The sequence below is a fragment of the Corvus moneduloides genome, chromosome Z (assembly GCF_009650955.1).
Source record: "Corvus moneduloides isolate bCorMon1 chromosome Z, bCorMon1.pri, whole genome shotgun sequence".
Taxonomy (NCBI): Eukaryota; Metazoa; Chordata; class Aves; order Passeriformes; family Corvidae; genus Corvus; species Corvus moneduloides.
In genome coordinates this window covers 16,659,866-16,666,860 of record NC_045511.1, presented here as the reverse complement: position 1 = coordinate 16,666,860, position 6,995 = coordinate 16,659,866, and positions in this window count along the sequence as shown.

Here is a 6,995-nt window from a genome sequence, read left to right as displayed (position 1 = left end):
CCGGACCGGCCCCCGGACCGGCGCTCCCCGATGGGAGATGTAGTTCGGCCCGGGCAGGGCAGCTCCGGGGGGCGCCGGGGGCTGGAGCCGCTGGGGATGTCCGGGGGAGCGTGGGGATGGGGTACCCCCGGGGCTGGGCTAGGGGTATCGGGGTTTGGCTCCGGCGGGGCTGTGCCGGGGTGCTTTTGGGTCGGGATGAGGTTTTCATGAGATGCTTTGGAGCTGGGACAAGTTTGTCATGGGATGCCTTGGGGCAGGGACAGGATTTCAGTGGATGCCTTTGGGCTGTGCTGGGCTCTTCACGTGATGCTTTGGGACTGGGATGAGCATTACATGGAATGCTTTGGGGCCGGGCCAGGTTTTTCAATGGGGTGCTTTTGGGCAGGGACATGCTTTTCATGGGATGGTTTTAGTCCGGGATGGGGTTTAATGGGGTATTCCCTGCTCCTAGGAGGACTGGGGTACTGCTTGGTGTGGGCACAGCACGGCAGGCTGCTGCCCCACTGGCATGTGGGTCCCCAGATGGCTCTGTGCTGGAGCATCACCCCACTGTGAGGACCACAGTGCCGTGGATTTATGATCAGCAGCACACATGGAGGGGCCTGGGTGGTGCTGCCCCCTGGCACTGTGCTCTCAGATCATAGTCAGACAAGCGCATTTCATGCCTTCATTAATTATGTGCTGCTTTCAAAGTACCCCTCCTTATGTAGCATGTGTCAGTGCTCAGTATCCCAGATGGATGGCAGCTCTTCGTGGACAACTTGCCAAAAGCAAGCACGTCCTCAGCAGCCCAGCATGAAGCCGACAAACACGGGTGTCAGTGACTGCTTCTATTTTTGGCTGTGTTACTATGCTCTGAGAGCTTTCCCTTGCATGCTTTCTTGGTCTCCACCTTATGGATGGTGGGGGGGCACCAGTCTGCAAGGGCTGTTAAAGTGCCCACCAAACCAGCAGTCAATGATGTTTCTCCCCCTTTCCCAGGAACTTCCCCAGACTGTGGGAAAGGGTCTGAGGGGAACAATTGCCCAAGCCAGCTTTAATGAAAGACCACCTTTGCCCTTCACCAGTGCCATGGGGCAAAGTAAGCCTCTGAGATAAACTAATGTACCCTGGCATTGCCATCTCAGTGAACCATTTCCAGTGGCTCCCTGCCTGTGAACACCATTCTCTCTTGCACTCTCTCTCATTTTCCTAAAATTCTTGTTGCCAGATCCATACCAATTGAGGAAAATATTCCTGTTTCTTGGTGGAGAAGACCTTGAGAAACTTCTTTCTGAAGCTCAGGCATAGGGACATATATGGGGAATCCAGTGCTCCCTGTTTATTCTTGTTGCTGCTTGGTTTTAGTTTCTGATCTCAGGAATTTAAGGCCAATCACATGTTTTCTGCTAAGTCTCACACCTAATTTTGGCCCACGGGGATTTGATGCAGTAGCAGAGTGATGACTGTGCTGGTTAAACAGCGTCTTTTCTGCCCTCTGCCCAGGGCTGAAAAAAGCTGCTTCAGCAACAGGGACATCCTAAAGGTAAACATGTGGGGATTAAAAGGTACTGCCAGACCTGCAGTGGGTGAAGGACAGGGCTGATTACTGCATAACAGTGTGGCCAGGGAACATGTTCTTGGTAAGTAGAGCACACAATGACAATTGAAAATACAAGAGCAGCACAAGAAACACTGACATGGCCCCAGAATCTGGGAGATGCTAAGCTACATGCCGGCGGGCTCAGGAATGCCAGCAGGATTTCGGGTGTTGTACAGTCCCAAGCATGGCTGGATGAGACCATGCATACAAACACCTGTGCTGGGAGTAAATCTGGCTTTGTTAAGGATCTGTCATAGAGGTTATATGCATCAGTTGCAGCTCATTGGCCACTTGTCCCTGCTCATGCAGCCTTGGTCCCTGGGGACGATGGGGCACCAGGAGAGTATTTCCCAGGCAGCACTTATCATCAGGAGGTATTTATGGGCCACTGGAAGTCAGAACCCTCAGGAAGTCAGAACCCTCAGGAAGTCAGAACCCTCAGGAGGTGCAGACGTCCCTGCGACAGGGACAGTCTCAGTCCAGGGAAGGAGATGGGTGGCTGTGGCAAAGCTGCAAGCACATATACTGAGGGAGCATCTCCTTGCCACTGGAAGGAGGACACAAGATACAAAGAGGGGATGAACAGAGCCACTGCCAGCACCATCAGCCCCCTGACCCCATGGAGATATGCCCTCTGTGACACAGAAGAGCAGCTGGTACCTTGGCAGAGCCTTTGGACCTGGACAACCAGTTCTTCTCAGGCTGATAGGCAGAGGGGTTGATGGTTGATGGTGTTCCTGTAGTGTTCCTGCACTGCCACCTCAATCAGCTGTTTGGGCTGACCTTGGCTCAATGGATTTTGTAATGGGGGCACTGTTGATTCCTACAGGCAGCAGGGAGTGGGAAGAGACACCCGTGCCATGTGGCAGCATCTGCCTTCACAGCCGCTGGGGCACACAGTGAAGCCCATTACTAGGCAGGATCTAATACTGGAAATGCAGCTGGAGATCTGAGCACCAAGCCTTCCGTGGGGGTTGTAGCAGCACTGTGATCCCCTCCCCAAGATCCCCACTCACCCAAAACCAGAGGACTGAGGATGGCATCACTGGCTCCTTTGCCCCTGCATCCAGGGTGTCCACAGACATTCAAGCACTTTGCCTAGTGGGAGATGGGGAGAGTGCACTGGGACTGCCAGGAATGGGGCAAGCAGAGGTTGGGAAGAGACTTATAGGACTGTACCAATGTCCTACAGCTGGCAAGGCCTGTGAGGGCTGGATTTCATGGGCCAGAGGGGTACTCTGGTCGGTAGCATGCACTACTTCTGTCCTGCACAGTGGTGACGTCCCTCTCCATGCCCTCTGCTCACTCCCTCATTATAATGCACATGGTAATGAGGCTGCAGGAGATGAGCTGGTTTGCAGCAAGCTTTGCCTCAGTGCCAGTGACCTTCTTAGCCTGTGAGGGGAAAGCTGTGTCCCACAGACACCCTTTGAGTGGGGCCTCGGCTCAGGGATCCCTCCTCCTGCAAGGCCAGGGCTGGGAGGGAATTTTTGGTGCTCAGAACTCTCCCCAGCCCTTCACATGATCTCCCTGGTTTGGAAGGCCCAGCAGCTGGAACTCTTCTGAGCCTGGGGACTGTGTTGCAGCAGTTCTTAGAGCCACCCCATCATCACCATGTCACACAGCAGCCCTGGCATGAGCTCTGTCACTGCCTCAGTTTTCCTTCTCAGGAGATCTTGTGCCTGGTGCATTCTGAGACCTGCCCATGGACAGGGCCGACATGTCGGGGTCCCTCCCCTCCTGCCATGTGGTCCTGGGAGAGGGGCCCTGGGGGGAGACCCGGGGTTTCCCTGCCCCCAGTCAGCCTCGTTCCCCATCGGTTGTTTTGCGTTCCCCTGCGTGGGCAAGGACCCTCGGGTCCTGTGATTGTAAGAGTTCCTCGGCAGATCCTCAGCCATGCGGCTGGAGAAACAAACATCTCTGAAACATCTATCAAGAATCGGTCCATAGATATTTCTTTTCCACGGGCCTCGTTGATTGATACGCGTGTTACAGTATCCGCACTGTAACAAATGGTAGAGAAATGCTGGCAAGACACTGATCCCTAAGGACAGAAAATTCGTGAGTAAAAACCACTCTAGATCTCTCTCTTCTCACCTTGGTTTGGATATTCTCTCTGGACTATGGAAGAATTGTGGGAAATGGGGCTCTCTGAGCCACAGAAAGAAATGTATCTAGAAGTTAAAGGAATCCTTGAACAACAAAACAGAAAAGTATTTCTTTTATATTTCTCAAGACTTACTTTTTGATATTGATCCTCCTGGGACTATTCATGGGTGCTTTTGGTCTGAGATCTTGTGTGAGATAAAGGATCAAACAGAACAGGCACTGGTGACAGAACCTCTCCATGCATCCCTTGTAATCAGGGAAGCTCTTGAGGAGCATTTGTATGGTCCCATTACCCCTAAAGCAGAGGATGGCCGTAATCCCGTGGCCGAGACTGCATGGCCGCCATCCCAGGAGTGCGTGACTGCAGCGGAGTGCTGGCGGAGGTGCCTGCTCTGGATGCGCCCGGCCCCCGCGGGAGCACGCACCTTATCGTGGACCCCATCCCTGTCTCGGGGTCCCCGGCCACGCGGCCGCGAGTGAGGGAGCGATGCCGCAGGCGCTGCAGGTGCTGTGGGCCACGAGCAGCCAGGAACCGGGCTTCGGCGTGGCAGGCTGCTCTAAGCACACAGCTCGGAGAGCCCTGTGGAGGGAGAAGCGGCGGTTTCCACAGCGACACGAGAAGCCGCGCAGCGCCGAGCCGAAACAGGGCCGCTCTCAAAGCACCGTGGAGTTTGCGGAGCAGAACCGCTCACAGGGCACGAAGCCAGCGGCGATGGCAACGTGGGGCCGCGCAGAGCCCAGACACGCGCCGGAGCAGCGCCGCTCGGAGAGCGCGGAGCAGCTGCAACACGGGAGCCCGGCCGAGACGTCGGAGTCGGTGAGGCAGCGGCCACGCGGGACCAGCAGCCACAACAAACACGCAAGCATGTGATAGGAGGAGTTGTAGCCACGAAAGTCACAGGAACTGTGAAATGGTACAATGTCAAAAACAACTATGGATTTATAACACGAGATGATACAGGAGAAGATCTATTCATCCATAGAACTGCCATTAAAAGGAATAACCCTAAAAATTACCTGCAAAGTGTAGGAGATGGGGAAGTTGTACAATTTGATATAGTTCAAGGAAAGAAGGGTTTACAAGCAGCAAATGTTACTGGGCCTGGAGGTATTCCAGTCAAAGGCAGCTGTTATGCACAAAATTATAAACAATATCCATCCCAGCAATTTCCCTACTCACAGCCTACTTTCCCCTTTTACCCTATACCCAATATGAACCCCTTCCTAAGTTTACCCCATCCCCAGTTTATTCCTAATCCGTTTTTCACCCCATGGCTTCCCTATACAATTCCCTTTCCCTACAACTTGTAGGAAGGGAAGAAATTAACTATTTTTGTTTAGCGTTCCAACAGGCACAAATGGAAGAAACCCTCTCATGCCTCAGTTTCCCCACAAAGCATGCCCGGAGAGTCCTGTCTCCTTTCTGTCAGCCTTAAGATGTTCCAGAGAATCTGTTTGGACATTTAAAGACTCAGGAGGGTGGCTTGTTTTGAAGCTGTTCTTGTTATGTTTATCCAGTTGTTTTCAATGTTAAGTTTTAAATCTCTTTTTGTTAAAAATAAATGGGTGAAATGTTGGGGCCCTCCCCTTGCCATGGGGTCCTGGGAGAAGGGCCCTGGGGGGAGGCACAGGGTTTCCCTGCCCCTGCTCAGCCTCGTTCCCCATTGGTTGTTTTGTGTTCCCCTGCGTGGGCAAGGACCCTGGGGTCCTGTGATTGAGCAGTTCCTCGGCAGAGCCCCGGCCATGCGGCTGGAGAAATAAACATCTCTCTGAAACAGCTATCAAGAATTGGTCCATATATAGTTCTTTTCCACAGGCCTCGTTGTTTGATATGTGTGTTGCAGTTTCCCCACTGTAACACCGACATGTGAGAGTTTCTGCTGGTGATTGCCAGCTCTGAGAGCCCAAAGCCACTGCAGGATGCAGCTCCAGGGGACAAATCAGTGAGCACATACCATGGGCTGTCTAACACTTTCCTGATCAGGGAGCATGACAGCCCCTCACTAGAGATACAGCGAGGCATCCTCTGAGTCCTTGTGCCACCCTCCTGCATCTGCAACTGGGTAGGTGAAGAAACCCCAAAGTTCCTCCTCCTGCAGCATTTATCTGTGTTACAAACTTGTCCTCTTTCCAGAGCTCCTGTGGAGCCTGCTCTTGGATGGACTGTTTGACAGAGCACCATGAGCAGTCAGAGTTGGTGCAAGTGCTGATGAGGGTCCTGTGTTTTTTAGAGAAGAGGAACATGCAGCCTGCTGGAACAGGTGTAGGTGTGGGTGTGGGCACTTGCATCCCAGGGTGAGGCTTATGTGATCAGTGATGCCATAGAATGGCAGCAGTGAAATTTGGTGGCTTGCTGTCAATCCCATAACCATGCTCCCAGAATGCAATTCCTGCCTACATCCCTCCTGGGCTGTACCCTCCTGGCTTTGTCTTGGCTCCCAGCTCCCTCCCCTCCTGCGGGCAGCTACCTTAACAGTGGTAGGAAATAGTTTCAGCTGGTCCTAGTCAGGATGATTTTATTTTGGTAGGTGCAGGAGCAGTGATTGTGGCTTTTCCAACCCCTTTCTCCTGTATTTCCTTGGAAATCCTACAGCAATCCAGCTGCAGGCACAGAGCCCCACACCAGTGCAGCCAATGCCTGTTGCACAGCACCAGCACAGCTGCTCCAGCCTGATGAGGTATCCAGGGAAATTATTGCCTGCTCTGCCTCCCCTTTTTAATTAAAAGCTGGATTTGGGTGATCCTGTGTGGCTTGTTTGCTGTTCCATCCCGAGTAATGGGCTCTGCAGTCAGAGTGAGCAGTCGTCCATCTCAGTGCAGAGGCAGCTGGGTCATGCCAGAGTGGGAGTTGCATGAACTGGGTTTGCTTTCTCCAAAGCTGGGGAGTTGAGCAGAGATGCCCCTGCAGGGATGGGGACAAGCCAAGCCCTGCTCGGGGTCTGGTCTGTAACACAGTGCCAACTCAGAGCCCTGCTGTGCTCCTGCTTCCAGCCCTGCTGCTGCTTCATTTTGGCAGATCCATGGGTGCAGCCCCACACCCATCTTGGCAGGGCAGGTGACAACCTGTGCCCCTGAAGGGCTGCAGAACGCTGCTTGGTTTGCTGCTGGACAGCCTGGGACACTTGAGTGGCTCTCAGCAAAAGTGATTATTGTGCCCTTAGAAAAGAAGAAAACAAGCTGCCCTTGATTTTCACAACCCACTGGTCTCTTTTGAGCCAGGTTTAGGCTCTCCATCAGCCCCATTCCCTCCAGGGAGTCACTGGAAGGCTGGAAGTGGAGGGTGGATACTGCAGTGCCTATCCCT